Source organism: Anser brachyrhynchus, assembly GCF_964034855.1.
Source record: "Anser brachyrhynchus genome assembly, chromosome: 25".
Classification (NCBI taxonomy): domain Eukaryota; kingdom Metazoa; phylum Chordata; class Aves; order Anseriformes; family Anatidae; genus Anser; species Anser brachyrhynchus.
Genome location: NC_137718.1, coordinates 2,129,786 through 2,155,438, shown reverse-complemented (window position 1 = coordinate 2,155,438; position 25,653 = coordinate 2,129,786). Strand labels below are relative to the sequence as shown.

The window sequence follows — 25,653 nt, the reverse complement described above, 5'->3', positions numbered from 1 at the left end:
CAAGGAACAAACTCTTTGATGAATTGGTAGGATCATTATCACGTGAGGTAATAGACTTCAGTTCAGGCAAGGCTGATCCTGCCTTGGGGCACCGGAGTCCAGATAAGCTCTCACAGCTCCTTTTTGCCCTAGTTGGTAGGAATTTGTCAAATGTTTGTTGAATTTTCTCAGTTGTACATGTAAACTTGAAAAATCCTGTTCTGGATCTCGATAAATAGTGCGCCGTCCCACCAAAGGCTCTGGGTGACACGCAGAAAAAATGAGCCTGAAAATTTATGACCGCTAGTTGAGTGCGCTGATCACAATTTTAGGCACAGTTGAGCCAGGAGGCATATTTGGTAGATATTTGTTTGCACTCTGTAAGGTCTGTTGATTTAATTGGGTTGAATTATTTATTTCTATTGGGTCATCCTACTGCGGAAAGTCTTGCTGCAAAATCCTTGCTGCTAATCGCTTGCCTTCTGAAATCTGGATCCCAGAATGGGAAGTGAGCTGCGTTTTGCTGGTCCCCATGTGCCAGCCAGGCGATGACTGCTAATGCAGCTGTGAAACAAACCCAAGTGCAAGTCAGCAAAACGTCGCTCCTGTACTTGGAGGGGAAGCTGCTCGGATGACTCCCCTCAATGAATCTGTCTCAAGTTGTTCTGCGTGTCCCAGAGGGGAACTGCTGGTGGCTTTCAGGTTTTCCCAGCTGAGGCGAGAAGAAGAACAGATGATGAGATCGATTTCCTCTCCCCGGATAGGCAGCCAAATTTCCATCAGAAAGGTTTTTTTGGTGAGTGTGCAGAGAACTTGCACAGGCTCAGCTGATGATCCTGATTTCCTGTGCTCTGAAACCTCGAGTGGCTCAGCCCCTGCTCAGCACAGCTCCTTGCACTCGTCGTCCTCAGCATCCCAGACACGGGGCTGGGAGGGAAAACCTTTGCTTTGGGAACCATCACCCGTGCGTGACCTCTGCTGCCAAGGGAGGGCATGCCTTGGATGCTGTGCAGCAGCACGGGGACCAGAGCAATGTGGGTTTGGGCCAAGGAGGGTGTGAGCCCTTGGGTGAGCACTCTGCTTTAGGATTTTGTAGCTGAAAATCGTGTGGGCACCTCTGCAGAAGCTGCAGGCAGTACAACGGTGCCTCTCCCAGGGACAAGCCTTCCCATGCATCTGCGAGCCCTGGCCCATTTCTAAGGTCTCCTCTGAGCATTTGCAGAGGAGCACATCGAGGTTCTTCAGGCCTTCTAGCCTCCTGGTTACTGTTCCCCCCTCCTCCCCTGACTGCTGCAGGTCAGTCTGTTGATTTACAAGTAATTAAATGGTTCTTCCAGGAGCTGTGCTGCTCGGGGAGTTGCGTTCAGCAAAACAACTTTAAAAAACCTCTTCTATGCTGGCACAGCAGAATGCTGCAATATAAGAAGGCTGGAAACGGGTAGGATTTCCAGTAGGATGTGACTTCAGGAGCACTTTCTCGTTATGCAGCCTGTATTGCTGTTTTACATTCGCAACTAAGGTAATTGTGCTCTGCCATGATGAGAGGGCTTTTTTATGCTATTCTAAAAAAAAATGTTAAGCACCACTGATGTCCGGTGGAAAAACTGCTGTGAGAGCTGTCTAGGGATTTTTTTTTGCCTTTTTTTTCCCCTCTCATTGCAAAGCCCTGCCATGAATGGGAGCCTCGCACCTGAGAGCATCTCAACAACAAAGACATCCGAGGCAAACCAGCTGCCCTTGCGCCCAGTTTGCTGGGCACCGAGGAACTGGTCTGGTTTGCTGATTTCCTTTAATGTAGCTGAGGGATGCTGCTGGCTGGGTGAGCAGCAGCAGCTCTTGGCCACCCACGGCCACCTTTCTAACTCCTCAGTTCTCTCTATCTGACTTGTTTGTTTGGAGCACAGCATCCAAGGCAGGGAGCATGTCTTTAAGCGTGTTTTTGCATCACCTAGCAGATGGGAGGCAGCTCTTGGCCAGGACCATGTATCGCAGCATAAAAAGTGCTGGTAATGAACAGCAGCAAGCACTTCAAAACACAGGAGACATAAAGGCTGCTTTTCCTTTGAGGCTAGTAATGCCATTTTATACTAAATTTACTGTGCTTTATTTCTTCCTTCATTTGCACTCCTTCTTCAAGGAGAGAAGCCTCTCTCTTTTGTCTTTTTGTATGTACACAAGGACTAAGGAAAAAAACCATGAAGGATTTGGGTTGCAAAAGGGTGGGGAAAATTAGATATGAGTGATTTGCAGTACAGCATAATCTCTCACTCTACCTTGCCTTTAAAAGCCTTTCCAGAATTTGCCTTACAGTGAAGTAAAGCTGTTGGGAGCATCAGGAGACGAAACATTCCCTAATAAGGGATCCGTGGTGGAGGCATTTATACACGCTTCAGCTTGATTGCATATCATCAGCAACCACACAGAACTCCAGCCGACAAGTTACACAGCTTATCAGCAGAAGCCAGAATTTGGGTTCATTTACCAGCCATAAGTCGTGTCCTTCTCAGGGGTAACCCCTGGGCCCGGGGAAGTCATTTCGATGGAGGAGATGGGTAAGGCTTGTATGCTATGCATGATAGATACTGCCGTGCTATAACTCAGAGTGTGAGTGACTATTGCAAAAGTATCCCACGCAAATCCGAGCTCAGCACAGATGCCCGGGTATATCTCCAGGTCTCTGGGTCGTTTTACAGCCTCCTCCTGTGAAGCCTGGGCTGTTATAAGTGAAACCCAGCCCAGCTAGTTTAAAGTCAGCTCGGTTCTGGTTGCAGCATGGAGTACAAAGTCCTTTAATGGGATAGAAGCAGGTCCTGATGCCCGATTTCTGCCTGGAAATTGAATCAGATGGATGGAAAGAAATTGAATCAAAATCCTGAGGATCCAGGTCCTACAACCGTGCCAAGTCAGTTGACTTCCCAGCCCCCAGTAGCTCAGAGGAAATGTCCAAACCTTTGTGATGTGTGAAACTGGGTCCTACCGAGTGAGCACAAACAGGGCTGTACACAGTGGGGAGGTCAGCAGCTTCTTGGTACCGAGAGCTATGCTGTCTTTCTTACTGGTTTCTTTGCTTTCCTACTGATACAAACTTAATTTGCTTTCCATAGTTCTATATGCATGAATATATATAGGAAGAGAAATCAGGACACTACATGCTGCCTTTCCTTTGCTTTGATCGGGATGTAGTTTCTCCGGAGGTGTCCTGATTAAATCAGAACGGTGACAAATTGAAAGGGCTGGTGTCTGATTTGTAAGACTTCTTTAGGTGTTAGAGAAGTGGAAGAAAGAAACATCAGAAAAAATCCAGCTCCGTTTTCAGACTAGCAAATGCATCAAGTGCTTAAAAACAGCCAATGTCATCGTTGTGCCCCCACCCCAAGAACAGTGTTTTTCTCACTTACTCATCCTCGTTTTGACTAATGTCACATCAAAGCGTTCAGCCATTCAAAGAAGCGGGCAAAAATGGCTTGCTACTTCATCACCAAATAATACTTGCTCATACAGAGAGGACAACGCCTTTAGGGACAGCTGCCAGTCCTTCATCCTTACCCAGCTGCTTCCTGAGCCAGGGGTTTCACAGCAAAACACCGCTGTGCTGCGGGGCTTGGGGCTGCTCCCACCAGCGGCCGCTGCCCCTGTCCCTTCCCTAGGAGAAGGGTTTTTTGTCCCCAGCATTGCTGAGCACAGGCATTGGGAAGGCTCAGCGATGTGGGGGATGATTTCTTTGCAGAGACGTTACGGCATCTTTCTGAGTGTCCTCGACACCCCCACACACTCGGCTTCCAGGGGATGCGAGGCAGAGGTGGCTTTGTGTCAGGAAGAACTTGTCAGGAGAGAAGCTGAGGGCTTAAGCAAGTAGGAGAAATCAGCTCAAGTCAGAGGCGTAATCTCTGCAACAGCTGCCCCAGAGTACCCCGGCTGTTCCTATTAATAACCGCTGCATCTGCGGGAGGAGGGAGATAAATCTGATCCCACAGAGGTTTTTGGTGCTGTAAACATCAGGCTTCTGCTCTCGCTCACGTCTGCAGTGCAAGCAGTAACCGTGGCAGGCGAAGCTGCCAGGCTGGCTGCTCCCACCCCACAGTCACGGCGCTGGGTCTGCTGGGCCCTGTGTGCCCGTGGGGGTCCCAGCAGGGACCTGTCCTGCAGGTGGTGGGCTGCAGCCCACCCCTGGCGTTTGTTTCCAGTGGGAAATTCAGGGAGACATCCGTACACAAGCTGTGTCTAATGAGAGGACCGCAATGCAGAACGGTGTGCGTGTGTAGATACGTCATAAACATATATAAATACCCAGTGAATAAGCACTGTATAAACCCAGTGTGATAGGCAAAGATATCCCAAACAGAGCTTGTTACACATGGGGTTTTGTATGTGCTTTGGGTGCACTTTGCTCCTTTGGGTGCCTGGCAGCTTGGGGCAGCTCTGCTCAGGGTGGGCAGCCAGCCTCGGTCCTATATGAGCTAACTGGTGTGCAGGTGCACCTTGCTGCCGCTGTTCTGATGAATGATTTTGGGCCTGTGTCTTATCCTCTGTATTTCATAAGAAGCCTGATTAATATCTCCTCTGTAAATATTTGCTATCTCGAATCTTCTCTAGCATAAACCTGTCAAGACAAGGGAAAGCTCTTCAACTCCATGCTTCAAAAGCTGCATCGCTAGGACAGTGCTGAAGCAATTCATCCAGGTTTTAATATCTGGGACCTCTGCAACGCACAGGTTGTGCACAAGATCCTGTATAACTAGTACTAGACATGCTATAATAGAAAAAAAACCAACACCCTGTATGACAGATTTTTAAATTATCATCAGAGATACAACTAACGCTGCCCCCAAACTCGTCAGCCTGAGATTTCCATCCAGATGTTTGCAGCAACAAAACCGGTCCCTGGATTAAATCTCACCACTTCGCTAATGTTCACCATTACTCTGGGATGGAAGATTAGTCTCAAATTCATCATTCTGTATTTTGCAGAAAGAGCCCAAGGAATGTATATTCAGCCCAAATGAAATTCTCTTTGAAACTAATGAGCTTTGCTAATTAATTTTATCCTCATAAACTGGCAAGCACCCCAGCAAATCCAAGCTTAATGTATATTTCTCTGTGTGTTACCTGCTGTGCAAGGTCCTGAGCAACACTTGTGCGGGCTTGGTTGAGAAAAGCATATTGTCTGCCTGTAACTCCCACTGGGATAATCCGTGGCGAGCTGGTTTCTCAGTCTACAACACTGATAGTCTGGAACCGGGCACACCTATATGTCAGGAAATGGTGCTGGGCTGAGCACAGTCCTGGCACCCGCGTTTGGAGCATCGTCTTCCAGAATACCCTGCAGAGGCCACCCTGGAGCATCACGGAAAGCAGTATTAAATCCTGCACAGTGCTCAGGTGTGCTTGTGCACAGCCCAGGCAGCCTCCCGACTTGCAGCCTGTAAAAGGAGCTCTCCGAGATGAGCAGACAATGATTTGTCTTGCAGCCTTTTCAGGTGGCCAGATTTTAGCTGCTAATGGTAAGTGGTGTTCAGAAAACCTCTTGATATGAATATAAATATTGACCTTGGAAGCTTTCCCAGAAAAAAAAAAAAGAAAAAAAAGCTGAGGATGAGGCTTCCCACAGTGCACGTGTAAGCCTCCTGCATTTCTAGCCAGCACTGCTTCCACGTCCCAGTCTCATTTCTTCTCCTACCACCTAGTTTCGCATCCCATTCCTTAGGGAAGAGCCTGCGGGGCCGTGGGGAGCACCCAGCGCCGACGAGGGGCAGCAGCCTGTCCTCCCGTGACAGCCTGCTCCTGCGGCACTGGGGCACAACTCAGAATTGTTTTTTGGGGACAGCTCGTCCTTTACTCGGTGGGAAGGAGGGGAAATGAGTAGCTCAGGCCCTTGGGTCTGTGCAGAAGCAGCTTGCCGCTCACTCCCACAGACACAGTGCTTTAGCTTTTGGGGAAAAGACTTGTCACTCCTGGCTTTAATTGTATTTCCTTTACTTGAGCAAGAGCCAAAGGCACTAAGTTACAGATGCTTTTAGCAGCAGCCAGCGGCTACTGTCCCGTCGGCTGAGTGATGTGACCCGGGCAGGATGAGGCCCTGCTGCTCCCTGTCATCACAGCACTGGAAGGAGCAGCGCCAGTAACAAATCTCCATCCGTGCAGGCTGAGACGTGGCTCCTGCACTGCCCTCCGTGGGTGCTGGTGCTCCAGCCTCTGGCCTGGTTAGAGCTGGGGGAACGAGGAGCTGTCATTTTTTTTCTGTTGTGGCTCTCCTAAAAATGACCTGCCTCATTTGTACCTGCCCGTTAGCTGATTAGAGAGGGTAACCAGGACCATTTGCTGACCAGAAGGGCTCAGCCTGCTCTGGAACCGCTGCAGGCACTGCTCCAGCCAGGGGACAGTGACAGAGGTGTTACAAATCCCAGGTACAGCTCTCGGTCACCAATCTTAGTTCCAATATTGGCCGTGGCTCTGCGCAGGTAATTATGCCTTTTGGCCCAGATTCTGGCAGGCAGAAAAATGCTACCGTTCCTCTGCTGCTACATGAAAAATGAAATTATCTGAAAAAATCTAAATGGAATCACTTCAACTGGAAAAAAAAAAAAAGTTTCCTAGAAAGGTTTATCTGATGCGGAATGGAGGAGCAGGAATGGCACAGGAGAAGGCTGACCAGAAAGGCACATTTACTCTTCTTGTTTTGGAGAGGGAGAACAAATGCAACAAAAAGATCAGCTTGAGTCAAAACAAGAGGGTGTTTGTCAGCATGTTTCAAAATATTGATCTAAACTTCAGAGTTTTGTGTCAACCCCACTGCAGAGAAATAGAGTATGTTCACCAGAGCTTGTGTTTCCCTAGAATTAGTTCTATTTCAGAAACAGAAACAACATTTTAACGCAGGAGCCTATTTTCTCTGACCTTTCGGGCATCTCCAGGGCTTTGTGCTGGCGTTTTGCTGCAGGTGCAGGAGCTCTTGGACCCCAGGCTGAGGCTTCCCTGCGTGCTTGGGCTGCAGCCTGGTGCCCAGTGCCTGCTGCAGTGAGCTGTCACTCTCATCTGTTACCTGACCGTCTCGCCAGGTTATTTTCTTCTGGTTTTAATGCTTTTCTTCCCACTTCTACTAAGAGGTTGTCCATTTTAATGCAGCATGGATGAGGGGTGGTGGTAAGCTTTTGATAAAGTAGTGGAGATTTGGGGTGGTTTTCTGTATGTGGCTGCTGGAAGTTTGTACTTCTAAAGAAAATGATTGCCGTGTAAAGGGGGCTTTGACTTTGCCCCAGGACATCTGCTGATTGCTGGAGTTTTCCCTGCATTGCTAATTTGGCCTACTTTCCACTCACCTGTCCTTTGCTCCTCTCTCACTTTCTCCAGTCTTGTTTTGATTCATCTTCTCACAGATTAAAGTGCTCCTACCTGGGCAGGTACATCGTGCTCCCTTTGCGGTTTGTATCATTAATGAAGCCCTTGTGTGATTTGTGCATGTGCAAATGCACAGCTCTCTGTGGCTGCTTTAGGTTTTTTTTTTCTTTTTTTTTTCTTTTTTCTTTTTCCTTTCTCTCCTCTCAGCATCATTGATTCAGCTGAATTGATTTCTTGCAGGAGCGGCAACCCTCAGTGACGACAATGCTCTCATTTCCCTGATAGGGGGTTACATTATGCCTGTTCCCACCCCTCACCTTCCCCAGGGCAGCCTCTGATTTGTTTTATGTTCAGCTCTGCACAGCAAATGGCAGGGACAAAGCCAAAATACCTCTGGGACAAGCGGGCTTCTCCCAGCAGCGAGGGGTTGCAGAGCCAGCCCAGGGACAGCACAGCCAGCTCTGCTCTTCCAAACGGGTCCAGAACCTTTAATAACAGTCCCGTTTGATGAATAACTACTCTTTGTCAAATAAATTATATGACTGTCAGCTCCCCACAGCACCTCTGTCTAGGATTCTTTCTGTTCCTCTATCTAAACACCCTATGCTATTAATAGAAAGGAAATCTGCAAATTTTTCAACATTTCTGTTTATTTCTGTCCCTTAAATCCCAGGCCTTTTACAAATTATAAGCAAACCCCAAACTCTGGCTGGCAGCCTTCGTAAAGTCTCCATTCTTATATCAAGCTCTGGACAAAGTTAAATACTTTGTCAAATCTTTGAGCAAAACCTGCCTTTTTTTTTTTTTTTTTTAAGTCCTTGTTTGCACAGTGCTTAGCAGAGGAATTTTTAGGACCACTGAGAGCTTCCAGGTGCTCCCACTGCACATGGAAATGAATGAAGGCTGGTGTTCAGGTAGCAAGGAGTTACTGTGCTCCAGAAAGCATTTTGATTCGTCAAGGTGGAGCCAGAGGAAAGGTAAAAACCCTGGCAGGTGAAGGAGTAGGAAGGGTGTGGATCAGAAAAGATGGGAGAGGAGCTCTGTTTGTTTCTTGGTGCCCCAAGGGTGAAATTAGCACAGCCAGAGAGATCCCCGGAGCACTGCAAGATCTCGTGCTGAGGCTTGGCTGAGATACTTGCTCTTTGGACTGGGCTTCAAGAGGAGGTGAAGCCCAAGGTCCAGAGAGGTGGGCCAAGCCTCATACAGGTGCACAGCCTGATGCTTCCACATCTGGACTGCAAAACACGGCGGTATTCAAAAGCAGTGCTGCAAGTAGTGGAACAGCAGTGATATTATGCATGAGAAATGGGGGAAGCAAGGAAAGAGCAAAGCAATTTTACCTTTCCCACACAACTGAGCTCTCCCAGCTTAGACTTCAAGAACCAGAGGTGGAGTTAATCAGCGATGTTACAACATGATGCTGTAGGTCACTCCATCAGCATTAGCACATTTACCCACAACATGAATATTGAAATCGCTGGGGCCACTCAGAGTCATTAATCTCACTTCCCCATTGCGGACAAAAGATGTTCTATTCCCAGCCACAAAAAGGCTCTGCAGGGATGATTGAGTTACCAGAGTCGCTTAAAAGCTGCCTGCATCAGTGGAAGCCGACTGACAGGCGGGGAGGGGAGGTCAGAGGTGGAGTTCATCACCTCTCTAACAAAATTAATCAAGGGGAGAAAATCAGAACACGTTTGCTATTGAACGCTCAGTCAATGCTCACCGTGTACAGCGTCTTGGTGTGGTCCCGATTTAGAATCAGATGGGAATGAGGAAGGCTGAGGAGAAGTCCAAGGAGGGAGGAAAAAACCTTTGTTTTGAGGGAGGGAGGGGAAAGAGAGAGGGGTTGGTTTGGAAAAGCCTCTGTGCCCTAGCTGCCTGCCCCGGCCCCTTCCCATGCCCGTCTGAGAGAGGCAGGACCTGACTTTGCCTTGGGAGAGGCAAGGACCCTTCAGAGGGTCTCTCCTCTGGGGGATTTTCTTCATCAAGACATTTGTTTTTTACTGCGAAATGGAGGAGTGAAACATCAAATTCAACCTTTCAGTGAACCTTGCTCCTGAAGCGCTGTGCCGTGCTGAGAGCCCTGCTCTCTGCACAGCTATCCTATCCCTTTCTGCATCCTACTGTTATTTGTGCCCCAGATTTGCTTGTTCTCAGTGGGTTTCCCTGGATAAAAACAGTGCGTTTGTAAAGAAAAATATTAGAAGAAGTGTGTCTCTGCTTTGTAAGCATTCATGCTCCCTTGAAAGTCTATTTTTTTTAAAACGAGAAGCCTACATGCTGCCTGCCTGGTCCTCAGCTTAGATTGTTTAATTCCCAAAACGTACTTGTCAAAATTAGCAAGACAAGGGCAGCAGGCCAAGTTACAGTTAATTTGATTATTAGAGGAGCATGCTAAATTCTCATTTCTTTTCCTTCCCTTTTTAAAAATAATTGTGCGTGAACCTTTTACTACTGCGTTCAAGAAACTGCATTCAGCGAACTTTTGCTAAGCTCCAAGGTTCTGCTTTCAAGACAGCATAGTTTCGAGAGCAGTGCAGCAGGAGGCAGAGCTTTTTAGGTTTCCTTTGGTAGCCAGCCGTAAAACAGACTTGTTGCAGAAAAGCAAAGGCAAAGTAACAGCAGAGCAACAAGCACTTCCTTGCTCTTCGAGGAAAAGCAGCCTTTGAAATGAGGCCACATCTGCTGATTGCACCCGGCGGCTGAAGGGAAATAAACTTGGACAAAGGCTCCGTCTGGGGGCTGCTCAGGTTGGATTTTCAGGCAGGCTGCACATTGCTTGAATTTCTTCTTCATTCCCCTCTTGACTCCCGCCATGAAACCTGACAGGGCTGCTTATGGGATTAGCATGGAATGGAGCCTCCAGCCTGAAAAAGCTCCTAAAACAACGCTTGTAGGAGCAGAAGGGAAATTACTAGACTCTCAGGTCTTGAGAGGGTTTGCATTCAAGTAACCTACCACAATAATAACAGTATTTAGCAGATCTGCTGGAGTAGTGAGAAGCCAGTGGAAGACTAAGACTTCACTGTTGGTTTTTAAGCAGATGAGGCCAACGTTTGTGAGAGGTGGCAGAGCAGGGTTTGTCACAGGGGCAAGGAGGACGGGGACCTGGAGGGAGGTAATGCCCAGCTGGATGGTGTTCCAGAGCCGAGGGCTCCTGTCTCATTCCACAGAGAAGCACACGCCGTGGGGGTGTGCAGGAAAGGATTCTGTTTCATCTACACGCATACCTGCAGCACTGAACAACAGTTACAGGATTCAGCCTCCTGCTCCTGAACTGCCCAGAGCTGCATTCGCTCTACACCTGGGGTCAGCTTTACTGCTTTTCTCGTGTTATTTTTTGCAATGCAACCAGCAGGGAGGAGAGGTGGGGAGCAGTAAAATGGTAAAATGTATTCTTCAGCATCTACGCTCAGGAAAGACATAGAGGGCTGTGCTATAACATCTGGAGCCAATCCTTTGCAGAAGTGTGAAGTCTCCTGTTTTTTCTGCTAATGGCTTGCAGCACAGCTGGGCAGCAGGCAGGGAGCAGGGACCAAAACCTCCTCCCAGCTCCCAAGTCTGGGCAGGACCAAGCCCTAACCTTGCCGATGAAGGCTTTTCTGCCTGCCTGGGCTTTTCTTCCCAGAGCTACAGGAGCAGCTCTGGCATCGATGGCAGGCTCTTGGCCCCCATGCCGAGACCCCAGCGAGAGGACCGACCTCGCCACCAAGCCTCCCGGGAGGCTGGGCTGTTGGCAGAGCTGCCGGCTTTGTTTTCCCACAAGGAGTCCCTGGACCACGGGCTGTAATTTCTGCATCGAGGCCTGGTAACTCTGCTCAGTGCTCAGCCAGTGGGTTTGGCCCTTAGTGATAACAGTGTAATAATATATTGTGCTGGGTCTCGGCGCAAACATGCTATTTAATAACGTAATAAATGGGAGTCCAGAGAATATGTTTACCAGACATACAGTCCCTGAGACGTTTGCTCCTCTGGTTGCCATGGCTACTGTAGTTGTCTGACAATATTAAGAGGAAAATGTTCACATCATTTTTTTTTTTTTTTTCCTCCTCCTAGAATAAAATATGATACCTGAGAACTAAATTCTCCCCTGGTATCGCTGCAGCTTTGTTTCCGTTATCACACCCAGGATGTGTGTATACATGGAGGTGTTTTTCCTCTTTGGACTCACCCAGCTCCAAGGGTTACCCCGAATTACCTACACGTCCCCCCTCCTCCCTTAACCCTTTGGCTGCTGCTCTGTGTTCTGTAAGAAGGATCGTGCCAGGTGTAGGGGAAGAAAGATTATCTCAGCGATTGGTTTTTCTTTTTTTTTGTGTACAAGACGGTCAGCATGATTTATTTAAAGGCAAAATTTTAAAACAGTGTTGCTTCACTGGTGCTAAGAGGAGTGTGGGTGCTCTCGTTTCATTTTATACCTCCAATTCAGACCAAGTGAGCTGGGAATCAATTTAAGAAAACAAACAAACAAACATAAAGCTGAGCTGCCCTGTTGTAAAGACAAGCGCAGCCATAGTAAATGGAGCTGACTCTTTCTGACCTGGACAAGGTAATACTCGTGCTTCTTATGCTCCAGACGAAGAGCATCCCATTTTTCAGTCACTCTTCCATCCTCTGGGCCCACCTGGCCTCTGTCACCAGTGCAACCGGAATCAGCCTGAAAACAGGGCTGCAGGCCACACATACAGAATGGGCCCGGATATCTTAAAGGAAATTCCTTATCCTGCTACTGGTGTGTTTCTCTTGCTCTTTGTATCCTGGCTAGCTCACCCCTCACTTCTGCGTTTGGGGACTGAACTTTCCCCAAACCAAACCCTCTCCTCCCGTAATAAGCTCCCCGTGAGCTCTGCTCCTGGCCCCGGTCAGCCCAAGGCTCGCTCGCCCGTTCCCCTCCTGGCGAGTCAATCAGCCTTTCCTTTTCCTCTTGGAGTCTGGTAATCCCGAAAGCTCCAGGCATTGAACGTGAAGAAGGAAAGCCTGTTGGCTGCAAAAGGCTATTACTTCCGATCCATCCCACCAGCTGCCACTTTGCAGCCCCCCTTTAAAAGCAGACAACAGATGACAAAATTAACATTTCTGCTTCCTTCATCCCCTTCCCGAAATTGGGAGTTTCATTTCTGCAGTTTACTTCTGAAATTAACAGGCCACAGAGCTGCGGATGGGGTTGCTTAGCAATGCAGCACAAAGATGTCTTTGAGGCAGTGCTTAGCTCCAGCACTTCAGCTCAGATGAACCTAATGTTCCTGTCACAAATCGGCACGTAACTCCTTAAAGCATCACTTTATTGTAAAATTTAAATGTTAAACATTTAGATACAAGCATCTCATACTTAAAATGACCAGTCAATTTTTCTTTAATCTTTGTCCTTTAACACCGTAAGAGACTGCTCCACAATTTATTCCTTCCACGCACATTAAATAACTGAGGCAGCGACACAAGATTACAAATGTATTGACATCATTTTTACCTTTGCTGACCACTGCAGCAAATTAAAATCACCTGCTGGTTATAATCCTCCAAACTCAAGGTTTAATAATTCCATGAATTCTGCAACTGGGGTTTTTGGTGGTTGATCCAATTATCCACTGGTAAGCTGATTCAGGAAAGAAAGAAAAAGAAAAGCAATGTCACTGAAGATACAGGAAGGTAAAAAACATTAAAAACTATTAAGCTGTTGTTCCCTCTCATAATCCTTGAATTGATATCTGCCTATGTGGTCAAAATTAGGTTGTTAAAGATAACAAGTAAAGCAGCCACCCCAAGCGGTTCGCTTTTTTGTGGTCATGGAGAAAGCACTAAGACTGAGCAAGCTGTACGGTCCGACATCCAAGTTACGAAGACAGGACTCAATGCAAACTGAAAACAAACCGCGCCTGGACCAAGGTATTGTTGTACAACAGCATGCAGCGGCACGAGGTCCGTGGCGAATGCTTTTTTCAAATGGAGCCATCACAGAGAGCTTTAGAAGAACAGAACGGGGCCTTGTGACTTGTAATCTAAGCCTAGACAGACAAGACTGAGGGTTGGAGAAAGAAGTTTTCATTCCCTCAGCTTACCAATGAAAAAAAAAAAGCACGCTAATGCACAAGGACCTTTAAAACCACTCCAGGGGCAAACCCACCTGGAGGACTCTGGGATGGCTGATTTCAGTCCTGCTTGCTGAGAGATGCTTTCCACTGTCTCAGTGGCTTCTGCTCTTTCATTTTGCTTTTAATTTACATTGCACAATTTAACCATTATTATAGCCCCTTCAGGCTATTTATTCTTTGAGGATAAAAGATGAATGGAAGCAGTGTGCGCTGGAGCCGTGACAGCTCGTGAACACTCCCTACTGTTCCTGCTGCTGTACAACAAAGTTAAAGACTTCTCCGGCATTTGAGGCCATATCTAGAGGTAGTCCAGCACCTGGAGAGGAGCACAGGCACTCAGACACCTGCCTGTTCTGCCACTGTCCTTCTTATCCCACCTGTTCTTTATCCATCGTGTCAGGTTAGCAAACTTATCTAACCTTGTAGTTGGCCCTGCTCGGAGCAGGGGTTGGACTAAAGACCTCCAGAGATCCCATCCAGTCTGAACTGTGGTGTGATACAAGAGAGCATTTAGCCTAGGGCACCTCCAGGCCAGAGGAAACCTTCTGCAGGTCTCTCTGCACAGGCCCATGCCGTCAGCAGCTCTCTCCAGGTGCCTCAGATATGACCCCAACCCCTCGGTCCCTCCACAACCAGGAGGCCACTCAGGTCCCCACAGCTTGTTCCTCTGTCAGTTCACAGGAGATCAGGCCTCCAGGGACCTGGTCATCCCTCTTATGGCCTTGCTTCGCTGGTCCCCTCCAACTTTTTTAGCTGTTCTCCAAAGGGGAAGAACGCCAAGCCAATGCCAAGGGCACTTCCTTGACAGGTCTGCTTTCAGTGCCAAGTCCCGCTTATTTAGGATACCGGCTCTAACGGGAAAAAGCACCCCAAGAGAGAAGAGCTGTTTGCCATTTCCCCTTCCAATGTATCTGAGAAGCATTAATATGAAAACCCGTTGTGTTTTCCTCCCCCCTTCCTGTGATATTTAAGCTAATAATATTTCTTGAAGCAAAGAGAAAGGTATTTTAATGGAACATGCTCAGCAGATGGGATTGCAGTGGCTCTAGCTGATCTAATTACTCTCCATCTCTGCCATAGTTCTATGGCATACTTCATAGACTTACGTATTTCTTATAAATCTTGTGATTTTACAGCCCTAAGAAATGAAACAATAACATTAATTGATTTGGAAAGTTGCCCACCAACTGCACTAATAAAGGTAGCAAGCGGCTAGTTGTGTCAGTAAATGAATGCTAAGAGGAACAGAAAATTAAAGCCCATAATTCCAACAAGAGCCACTTAACTCTTACAAATCAGCACTATCCCCACTGCTTCTGGCCAGAAGACATCCTCAGAAATCAGGCTCAAATGCTCTAGATGGTTAATTTCAGGAGGGATTTCTAAACCAGGGAATTTTTGTACGAGCACTTCTGCCCCTGAAAACAACAGATGCAAGTGAAGAATACAAAGGGGAAAAAAAATGAAATAAAAAGGCTGTTTTGATGAGTAGTCCTCAGAAAACTAAGAGCAAATTTCTGAGTGGGATCACTTGGCCCATGTGCTCAACACAGAGCATCACTTGATGCCTGGGCTGACTGTACATCCCACAAGACTCTTATGCTATCAGCTTTGCCTTTTCTTCTCAATTAAACAGGCACATACACTGTATGTCCATGCCACTACTGCAGGAACCCAGGTGCTTGCTTTGCGAGCAGACAGCCCCCAAGCTGTGCTTTGCCCAGCACCCAGCCAGCCCCAGGAGGGTGAGGGGCAGCTGGGGGCCGGGATCCATTTTACAGGGGAAAAACACCTCTGCATCGCTCAGCCCCACAGCGCCGAGGCTTTCTGCTCCAGGGGAGGCTGTCAGCACTGAGCCAGAAGTGTTGTCCCATCTGTCTGGGGCAGCTGCTGTGAAGCAGATCGCAGTTGCTGGGCCCCGTAATTGATTTATTTCTCCTCAGCGTGTCTCAGGGAGGCTGACAGTGAAGTTCTGGGCTGCGAGGGGAATCCGCTGTCCCCCCTTGACAACTGACATGATGGAGAAAATTGCCATGTCACCACTTATTAGGAACAGCATATTTAATCACTGCGAGGAAGGACTCAGATGGGCCCTGGGCAGGTCCCGGGCCGATGACCAGAGGAGCTGGGACTCCCCTGGAGCTGGTGGCCACAGGCTGGGCTTTTGGAGAGAGAAGCTGAGCACCCAGGGGGTCTGCTGGGCCCCATGGGCTGCCCCAGCCCATCCTTATGCTTGACCTGTGCCTCACCTCCCCTTGCCAAGAGACACAAGGAACAATGCGCTCCTTTCTGTGACAGTGCCTTAACATTCCTGCCTGTGCACAAGGGGTGAGATCACAGGGGGGACTAGTGGAGAACAATTCCTTTTCTTCCTAATTAGAAAGCATCCCCGTCTCTCACCCCAACTGGCTGTTGCTGTAGGTCTATTCAAAACCGCTTGCTGGTGCTTGCAAAGCCCCTTTCACAAGTCGTTTTTAGGGCTGCTTGCAGCACTGAGGTAAGCTGGCTTCACCCAGCCTTTGAGTGACCATGAGGGCATTGCCCCTCTGTTCATCAGGCCCTGTCACCCGCCACCACCCTCTTCCACTAGCGTGGACTCCAGTGCCTCCATGTGCTATCTCTTCTCTTTATTAGACAATCGGCACTTTGGAGACAGGGCTGTTTTTTCGCTAAGGAGCCAAATAGCACACTGAAGTCTGCAGCTCAATTAGGCTGAGGAAGTGTTGCTGCAGCAATATGTTAACTTCCCACCTGGTTGCTACTGTGGGCATCTGCAATACCGATCAGTAACAGCACAGAAATCTGTATTGGCCACAGAGACCCTCAACAGAGGAGCAACAGGGAAGTGTTTGCACTGTCGGAGACAGCTGTCAACGAGATAGCTGGTTTTACTTTCCCTTCCCCTTGTACCTTATCTCCTTTTGCTTGTGCCGCAGGACTCCCCAGGACAATGTGTCCAATTTTCTTTTTCCTTCAGACCCAGCCTGCAGAAAGGAATAATCACCAGCAACAGACCAAACAAATTCAGGGGAACCTTTAGTACTGGCAAGTGACACTAACAATCTTTGCCATTAGCAGCGGATGACTCCTCTAGGAAGACCAGCAGCAGGCTCAGTGCTGACAGTCAGACATTATATCTGTGGCGAGGAGAGAGCTTTAAAAATACAGATTGCTCTGGGAAGAAATATTTGCATAAATATTTTACTTCTAGCTGATATCACATCTCCCCAAATCCAGCCCTGCCTGGGAAATGAAACGAGCTTTTTTGTATGCTCTGCACAGCCAAGGTAATGGGAGATTTTCTGCTCTAAATGGAGATAGTAGAACCGTATTCGGCAGCTGAAAAATTGCCTCTCACTTTCCAGCAGCCAGTTTCACTATCACAGTTCTCATACGGGGAGGGTGTGTTTGTACAGGGAAATAATCTCTCTCACCAGAAAAGTGTGACAGCACTTTAAGTGTCAGGCCTGCAAGGACAGTAATCTCATAGGTAGGAGAAGTGCAATACAACATCGTAAATGCAGATTCATATTAAGAAGCAGCAACTAATCCAACAAGCTCTAACGCTGTATTTTTACGAGAACATCCTTTTTTCTAGTTTATTTTTCTTTTCTTTTCCTTCGGCTCAGTTTGAATCCTTTGAAAAGAGCTTAGATGATTGCAGGTGATTCTCTGCTGACAAAAGAAATGATAGACTTCTTGGTACTTATATTTTTACATGTACAACTGACAGAGCAGATTGTCCTGTTGTAACACCTATAGTTCTAAAATCCTTCCAGGTATTGTGTTTTTGAAGAAGCCATTACAAAATTTGTCGTTTGTATTTCATATTTGTTTGGGTTTCAGTTCTTTCCTTTCTCAGGATTTTGGATGGATTTTTTTTAGCCATTTCAATTTTTGTTTTGTTTTGAACTTGCATATATTTTAATTAAAGTAAAAATGTTAATGCCACACAAGTGTTCACACCAACAGCTGCTAACCAGCGTGGAGCAATAACTCCCCCAGTGATCCCCCTAGAAGGAAAATTCAGTAGGTTGCGGGTTGTGCCTTTACACTGAAATATGATGAAAGCTGTGTCTAATGTTCTCCCGTTTTATTTCTTCAGTCCAGCCTGGTATTCACACCCTTAGGATGTGCTGGGGCTGAATGTTATCCTCACAGAGAAACCTCACTTGTCACAGCCCGTTATCTGGGAAGCAAAGAGGCCAATAACTGTAAGTTCTGCACCACCACGTTAAATTACTCAGTGCTATATAAATATGACAAGGGAAATGCAAGGGAATTATAATCAATATGCCAACATACCTACTGTCATTTGAGGCTGCTCGGGCTGGCTTTATATCTTTTGCTACAGTCACTCTGAAGTCTTCTCTCAGTGCAAGAGTATAATCGCATGGCATCAATAACATATTAATATATTCCTGTGTACAAAGCAGCTCTTAATAATTACCCCAAACCTTAATTTGCTGAGACTCAATTACACTAGCAGCTCATTGACATTGTTAAGGTTAATAACTCAGTGATTCATAAGACAGGACACATTACAAATCAAATTGATTGTAGTAATTGCGGCATTGAACCATATGAACAACAGGCGACGTGTTATTTAGCAACACTGAAGCGACAACATTCTCTGACACCCAAGTCTTGTGGGAGAACTGCAGTGGTCCACAGCACGCTGCTTTAAGCAGGCTCTCTTACAGTAAAGTTGCAGCAGCTTTGAACATGGGATTCTTTCCTACACGGCAAATTTCTCTGCCTGGCTCCTATCTCTGTGCAGGGAGACCTGGATCCTGAATCTCAGCTGTACTCTCCCAGGGAATTAGAATCTAGACCCTAAGAATATGTATAAAGACCTGTCTGCTGTGCTGTAATCGCAGAGCTTAGGAGAACCCAGGTAGATATCTCTGGTGGGCTGGTAAGAAATGGTGACTTCTCTCCTGCCGAGCCCAGTTGTGTTAGGGACCTGTTGCAACAGATTGCTCGGTGGGAGAATCACTCTGATTACCAGTGGAGTTACCCTGGCACTGGCTTGACCTTTTGCTCTTAGAGTGCCCTTCTCAAACATTTCTGCTTTTCCTTTGCATAGTTGGAGTGAGACAGGACCTCTCTTCCTCGCCATCATCATCACAGAGTAAAGGAGTGATGGTTTTATGTATGTGTTAAAGTGACTTCTCAAATGAATCTTAATCACATGGGCTAATTAGAGTCTGTGTTTGTTAATCAAATGTGAATAGCAGTCTGATTTCTCTATTTAGATAAATGTCGGCTGGAAAACCTCTTGGCAGATGGGCAGATGTTTGCTACCCAGAAGTCTAAGTGGGCATTTTAGCAGGTTGCAAACATAATTTCACAGCTAATTGGGAAAAAAATGAAAACAGCAATTCTAGTGTCCACCATAGGATCCCAGACACTTTCCCAAGCACAATGGGAGCCAGTGAAGTATTGTACGTTAGGGGCTGCATTTGGTAGTCCTGATTTCTCCTTGGACCGGCTGGCAAGAACTGTGCTAAGCCAACACATGACTGCCCGGCTCTCTCTCCCCCACGAAGTAAATCAGAGTGAGATTTCGTTGTCTCAGTGCAACCCGGCCTGTTCCTCTCTCATGTTGATAAGATCCAAGTTAGACACCAAAAGCCTTTGCTTGGGAAAGCAGCTGCAAACAGAAGCTGATGTTGTGTCCAACCAAACTTTTATCCAAGTTTATAATCCACAAGGAATCGAAGTAAGAAGCCAGGTATGTTTATCCTTAGCAGGTCCTCAGGACTCTTCCAGCAAATGATGACAGTGCTTTCTCTTCTGCCAAGCTGTCCCTTCCCCCTCGACTTTGTGGATCTCATCTGGTGCACTGCAGCACAGCACCACGCAGGGACGTCACCATCCTGCTGGCTCCTACAGCGAAGAGTTGGCAGCTGAAACTGGAATGCGATTTGGAGTGTGTTTGGGTTCCCTTCCGCTGTCAAGAATTACCCTGAAGAGTACTTAAATATCTCTCTTAATGATTGCTCTAAGTTACATGCTACCAATATTCCTAGCACTTCCTCTGCCAGCTAAAGTGCTAAATATCCTGATTTTATCGTGCATACCTGTGGATTACGAATAGATCTTATTAACTGCTCAGAACTGACACATCTATTTGAATAAAGGGGCTCATTTCTTTGCAGGCAGTAGAACAATCTTCCTGTTATGCTAATAAATATAGGCATTTGCATAAATGTAATCAGATGTTGAGTCTTACTGCATATGTAGCCCTGCATTATGTGCTCGGCTCTTGCGTGCTTGAAAGATCTGCGTCTGCACTGAGGCTGCAAGGCCAGGAAACAGCTACTGAATGCTTGGATGGGGCAGGCTCTGGGAAAGAAAGAGGTGAGAGTTTGTCCTTCCAGAAGTCAGTCTCCACTGTATCATAGATTGTATATAATATTATATATTGTATTGCAGATAATAAGAGAATTCTCTCGGTGTTGCCTGGAAGAGCTCTGATTATGCTAGACTAGCCCTTTTGATGAATAATGTACCAAGGCGTATTGCAGCTTTGTACTTTGTTAAAATATGTGAATGCAGCACCCCCAAAAACGTGTGGCATCTGGCACTGCCACGTGCTGTTGCTCTAAGTGCAGGAGAAAACAGGAAGGGAAAGTTCCAGCCTCTGTGTAACTGACGGTGAATAACCGTTTCCTTCACCTTCAGCTAGATAAAGAAACAAACAAAACATTCTGCAAACTGGGAGAGAAACAGCCTAAATGCTGGAGGGACTTGGTGACCATGCCCCCTGATCTTCTGCACAACACAAAGGGATTTTGTGTCTCGAAGAGCTTTGCACAAGGTTGAGCTGAAGCAGGGTTTTTTCAGCGCAGGAAAGGACAGAGTTCTTGCAGCCTCCCTTCTTAAGCTGACTTATTGCTGTAATTGCTAGAAAGGTGCAGCTTCTTTCCCAGCTGCAAGAGTATTAATGGCAACCACGTATATCCCTGCTTATCTGCACGCTATTGCTGCTTCCCTCCCATTCCACTGTGTTCTTTACCCTCCAACGGTACTGAATTCGCTTTTGGAGGGCAGGAAAGTGCTGTCTTCCCTTTTTAACACATGTGCAAATGCTCAGCAGATGTCTGCTTCCCTGTGTGAAGCCTTATTTGGACTGAAAACTAGGATACATTGCACTTTGATAAGGGGAAGCTCTCGTTTAGTTTGAGATGCATGCAGTTGGCAGGTGAAGTCAAGGTATACCTTCAAGACAAAAACAGATGCACCCTTCATGCAGACTGAACCGTAAGCCAAATCCCCCACATTCCTTAGCTTCAGCTCCCATCTGGACTTCTGGCTCGGAGCTCTGATAATGAGTCCTTTCTCTCCTGCTCTTCCCTCCTTGCTCACCGAGGAGGGGCTTGGAACACCAGGCTGTAAATGCAAGGGCTTATGCAAAGTATATGCAGGTCTTCAGGCAAAACAGTCTGAGAGGTATTATTTATTCATTTGAATAACACTCTCCATACATTTCTAAATGCTTTAGAGGCAAAATATCACTACAGGTTCACTGGGGCGCTAGCTAGGGACTCTTCATGCATTTTCAAACCATTATTTCTAACTACAGTTTATAAAAGTCTCTTCAAAGAAAAACGACTTCAGGCTCCCCCTCGCTTCCCCTTTCCCTTCACCGTTGAGCACCTGGCACTGACGGTGTGCTGCTGTAGGGTTGCACAGACAGTCTTTGCTACTGGGATTGATTAGTTCTCTGTGGAACAAGGAAGAGACTATTTATCTCTGGCAAGGCTTTCTCCTTCTCGTTACAAGGTAAGGAAGCTCCCAGGGCAGTCAGTAAGTTTGTGCAGGTCGCATTAGCACCAGAAACCCAGCAGGGATCAGGCCACACAAGCACCCGTCAACCTCCCTGTGTGGTGTAGCCTCTGCTCCCCGCCCAGCTCATCGTGTTGCAGCTGGGGCTCTTCCTGGGGCTTAGGAGAGAGGAACCTTCCTAGCAGGAGTTTGTGCTGGGCAGCCCTGGGCAGCCACCAGGAGCTTGGGTTTTCTGGAGGAGAGCAATGGTGCTCGCAGGAAGCGAGCACCAGGAAATAATGTCAGTAGTGCTACGGGAGTGTGAATAATGGGAAGAAATCACACTTCTCTTCTGAGAAGGAGAAATGCTTTTCTATCAGCTTCTCTTTCTGGACACGGTACTGCTCCCAGCTAATAAATATTTCCACTTGCTTCCCCCAAAGTAACTTGGCTACAGACTCTTGCTTCCCCTCATGTCACTGGGAGGTTTTCTAGTTAGTGCATTTCTTTCCACCTGGGTTCCTTCCCCTGGTATTGGTACCTTTCCGTTTGTATTGAATTCCCCCCTTTATCCCCTTGGGGACTGTTTAACTAAGGTGCTCTGATAACAGCAGGCTGTCCTGCTCAACTAGAGGTTGCTTTTTTTCCTCCGCAGCTGAGCCCTCTTAGATGCCAGGAACTTCCCTGAGTGTCTCTTTGCCTGACACCTAAAAATAGCTAAAAGCAGCTCCAGAGCAGAAGCAGCCGTTGCTAGATGCTGCTCCAAACTCTCTGGCACCCAGAAGAGCAGGCAGTGCCTCCACCGAGGGCCGTGGCTCACCGCTGTGCCTGAAATTCCTGAAGGTGCCCCTGCCTGCCTGATGGATTGCCTCTGGTTCATAGCTCTGCTTCGCTGCAGTCCTCTGCCTCTGCTCCCAAAGCAGAGCGAAGCGGGGGAACGTGCCAACAGTGGGCTTCCGTGTGTTGCAAAACTGTGTAACAAAGCTCAGTGTGAGATCTTATGAAAGGGGAGATTGAATTTTTTATTGAAAAATATTTCTGAGCACGTTGACCCACTTGCATTTACACCTCCATGCTTTTAAAGCAAAGTCTGTGCGTCCAAGAGGCCCAGGCAGCATCACCCGTGTGCAGCACAGAGCATGGGATGCAGGCTGCTAGGTCGACACAGGGTTCCTCTTGTCTGATAACAACAGTGTAATTTTTGGGTGGGTTTTATGCCCTTTTTCTCTAGCCTCTCACACTGGGCTAACAGAAAAAAGCAGCAGCACTAGCAATATGATTGCCTTCCTTTTGCTGTCAGAGTGCAGGGTCTGCTGCTGGCAGTCACCTGTGCTGTTGCAGTAGCAGGGGACAGGTCTCTGGGGCTTTTTGACTGAATGGAAGCAGTGTCCTTGGTTATCATTCTTGAAATGCTCACAGCCACACGTCCGCTCACGCTTCGTTCATCCCAGCCTGGGTGCTTGTGCCTCACTCCCTGCACACGTTCTGTACCAAAGGCTGGAGCTGGAGGTGGCCACCTGCCAGCAGCCTGAGTCAGGGAACAGGGCTGGCAGAAAGCCGCCTGCTGCCGCTCCTCGCTTCTCCATGAGTTGGCGAGGCAGCTCCAGGAGATGACAGAACTTGTGCACAGCAAACAGAGCCCACAGAGCCGTCTCATCAAGCTTGCTGTCTCACTAGGGCAGGAAAAGAGACACCTGGCAACCCAGTTTGCCCAGCATGCCAAGGTTCAGCCCAGTAGCACAGGCTCCTCTTGATTACAGGTACAATTAAAGCCTGCTGCTGCTTTTGTTCCTTGCCGTCACGGCCCCAGCACAAGCAAGCCAAGTTCAACGTCAGCAGTACCCCCAATCACCCTACCATACCCCCTCCCAGGCTCTGTTAATTTGCCTCTTTATCAGTTGTTTCCCAAATTAAGGTTTCCATGGACATGCCCTTCTGTAGCCAACCCCTTATAATGACCACAGATGAGGGCCTAAGGCTCTTAGGCACATCCAAGCCTGTGAAGCATTTGCTGACTTTTTTCCATATGCAATTTTTGCTCTTTTTCTTCCTTTTGATGGAGGATGACTGTGGCTGGGTTCTCCTTATTCCTCATGGTGGAAAGGAGCTTCCTTCACCTAAACAGCTGGTGAGCTCCTGTTTAGTATAGCACTGTAAGAGGAAAGAGGGTGCTTGCTATTAGGATGTGACCTAGGCCACCTGAGTCTAGGCACTCCATGTGGTGTTGGTGGCTGAGGTACCTCATAAAAGGGGTTATGGAAAGCTGTTTGAATCCCACTTCAGTAGGGGAGAAGGTTCAAATAAATATGTTCCAGGGGAAAGCTCTTGCGATCAGCAGGTCTCACTCAGAAGAACTAATAGGGGACTCTGTGTTCTTGGATCTGCCCAAGTGATCTGTGGGTGGGCACCAGAAGTATTAGGTGAGGGAAAAAAATCTGTCCTGAGTCTAAAGTCTTGTTTATTTTTAAAGGGCTGTAAATCACCAGGGATGCTGAGATGTGGCAGTGGTTTGACACTGGGAAACAAGAAGCATCAGGTAAGGAGAAAATCTGTTTTATGTTTGAGCTCTTTTTTTTAAGAGACTGCAAATCACCAGGGATGCTCGGATGTGGCAGTGGGTTGACCTCATGAGAGTGCTGTTTGCTTTTAGGTGCTTGAGATGACTCTCAGTGGGAACGTGCATTACTGCTTTTAACTCTTCCTTCTGGTAGGAGGGATGGGGAAGCATGGCTTAGCGTGAGGCACCTCTTGCCATCAGTTGTGAAACCTAGCTGGCCTTAGGACATGCTTTTTGTTGGTGAGGATTCAATATTTTGTGATTGATATGGTCTTAGCTTGGCTGTCTTTCTGCTCTATAAATGCTTGCTCTGGTTAGCTGAGGATGTGTCTGCAGCCTTTTCTGCAAGCTGCTGCTGGGAAGGGCAGGCTGGGCTGCTGTCCCTGGGCTCTCCCCAGGACACCTGCCTTGCCTTGCTGGTTGAGGACTGATGTGTAACCATGCCTGTTTCCGAGATGTCAAGTAGATTTATTTATGGGCTCTGTCTTCCTTTGCTTTTTATGTTGTAGAGAACTCGTGGGATTTTTTCACAAAAGAGTTGGAGTTTGCTTTCTCAGCCAATGTGTTTTCCTACTGCACAAAACCTCTCACTTTAACTGGCCCCCAGATGCAGCTTTTCTTCTTTTTACAAACTGTAGTGGAGGATGATGTTGTCACAGGCCCCATCTCTGATATATGTCACAGATTTCAAAGCACTTTATGAATCAGATGAGTAGCTTTCTTCCAATTTTGCAATTAGTGAAAGAGTAACAAGATGAGCTCCTCGTTTCCCTTCCCTGCACCACTTGCAATGAATCCAGGTCTTCAGTGATTCTATTCAAGCTCCCTCTAGGACAGCTGGAGCAAGCCAAGAATGAGTGCTGTAAAATGATCTGCTTTCAAGCACCTTTGGAGCTTTTTTATTTCCCAAATATAAATTTCTGTTTCCTCACCATCAAAAAATAAATAAAATAGCAGAGTCAGAAGTATCCTTGTACCCTAAACATAAGCCTTGCTTGAAGATCTCCATGAATCTTTACTCAAAAGTGATGACAGCCTGGAGCCTTTTTATTTGGTGCTGGGAAGCTTTTATTTTTCTGCTAAGTAGCAGCTCTGCATTTGTGTGCTATATGAAGAAGGGGGGAGAACTGCATTTCTTACCCAGCACATGATAATTTAGGAGGGAAAGCCACAGAAAATAAATGAGTTACTAAAAACAAATTCAGGAATGCGATGGGAAGGCTTCTTACCCCAAACACACTTGGGATGTTCCTGCTGCTGGCCTGTAGGGTCAGCTTGTCCAGAGAGGGCTGAAATGTGATGGTGGAAAGGTGCTGAGGAGGTGGTGCCTTGACCAGGGGGTAAATGTGGCTGTCAGCTCTCAGATCCCCCCCCCGTCGGTCTCCACTGCTAAGTGGATTGCTGGAGAAATAGATCAGAGGCAGGGAAATTCTTCGAGAAAGAGCGAGGAGGATTTAATGGACTTGAACTACTGCAGAGCAGCGCCGGCAGGGTGCTGTGGGGAAGGGTTGCTGCAGGGAAGCCTGCTCCCAGCCCGCTCCTTGGGGCTGCCGCTTGCTGCAGAACCTCCTGGGTGGCGAGCAGGGAGCGCTGCCAGGCTGGTGGGCGAGCAATCTTCCTCCCGCAAACAAGAGCGTGGTACCAACCCAAGCTGCGACTGTCAGCGTGCATGTGTTACGGGGGACAGAAGGCAAGGAGAGGAAACCTGCTCCACAGCCCTCCTACGGTGAAGTCTATTCACTCTCTCAAGCCTGTGCTCTGCAGGCCTGCTGTAGGGCCGCCGAGAGGTTCAGGGGATGTCCCCCTATGGATAGAGCCCAGGGCAGACCTGGCCTCGCTTCCCCAAGAGCTGAATTTCCAGCTGCTGCACTGAAGCCACTGCAGCCTGTGGTAATACCGGGTCCTTTCAGGGGAGCC

The 25,653-nt window shown here is 47.6% G+C and overlaps 1 protein-coding gene across 16 annotated transcripts in view; it reads left to right on the top strand.

Annotated features, from left to right (window-relative positions):
• LOC308182633 (uncharacterized protein) overlaps positions 1–25,653 on the top strand; it is a 172,799-nt gene that overhangs the window by 71,306 nt on the left and 75,840 nt on the right. For 2 of the 16 annotated variants that reach the window (XR_013941956.1, XR_013941957.1), the window contains exons 1-3: positions 20,124–21,577; positions 21,835–23,307; positions 23,650–23,715. The gene's annotated coding sequence lies outside the window, so the exon portion shown is untranslated. Of the gene's footprint in view, positions 1–20,118; positions 21,578–21,834; positions 23,308–23,337; positions 23,580–23,649; positions 23,716–23,829; positions 24,210–24,245; positions 25,363–25,653 lie in introns of those variants that run through there. The other 14 variants (XR_013941955.1, XR_013941960.1, XR_013941968.1 and 11 more) reach the window with 13 other exon arrangements.